Here is a 756-nt window from a genome sequence, read left to right on the forward strand (position 1 = left end):
GCACTGACCACCAGGGGGCAGCTCCTGCATTGAGCGTCTGCCCCCTGGTGGTCAGTGTGTGTCATAGTGACCAGTCATTCCCAGTCGTTCTGCTGTTAGGGTCAATATACATATTACCCTTTTATTATATAGGATATTTAAAGGAGAGAAATGCGGGCTGTGCGTGCAGGCTCTCTGGAGGTCGGTGGAGTCCATTGCTGGAAGGAATACGTATGAGCTTAAACCCAGAGGCTTAAAGGAACATGGATCTATTATCTTGCAGCGCTGGAGGTCAGAAGTCTCCAAATAGAGGGCTGTGGTCCTCCTGGGGGCTCCAGGGGCTCCATTCCCAGAAAGCAGAGCTGAGAGAGGGTGACAGGCTGAGCCCTGGCACCTTTGCCTCTGAAACTTTTTGTCAAGAGCCAACCAAGTCTCTTTTTCACTTAAGGCAGGTGGTTTCTGCTACTCAAGACTAGAAGGGCCCTAAGACAGAGCCTTAAGACATAGCTATTTAAAGGAGAGAAACGTGGGCTGTGCATGCAGGCTCTCTGGAGGTCGGTGGAGTCCACTGTTGGAAGGAATACGTATGAGCTTAAACCCAGAGGCTTAAAGGAACATGGATCTATTGTCTCGCAGTGCTGGAGGTCAGAAGTCTCCAAATAGAGAGCTGTGGTCCTCCTGGGGGCTCCAGGGGCTCCGTTCCCAGAAAGCAGAGCTGAGAGAGGGTGACAGGCTGAGCCCTGGCACCTTTGCCTCTGAAACTTTTTGTCAAGAGCC

The sequence above is a fragment of the Myotis brandtii genome, unplaced genomic scaffold, assembly GCF_000412655.1.
Source record: "Myotis brandtii unplaced genomic scaffold, ASM41265v1 scaffold122, whole genome shotgun sequence".
NCBI lineage: Eukaryota > Metazoa > Chordata > Mammalia > Chiroptera > Vespertilionidae > Myotis > Myotis brandtii.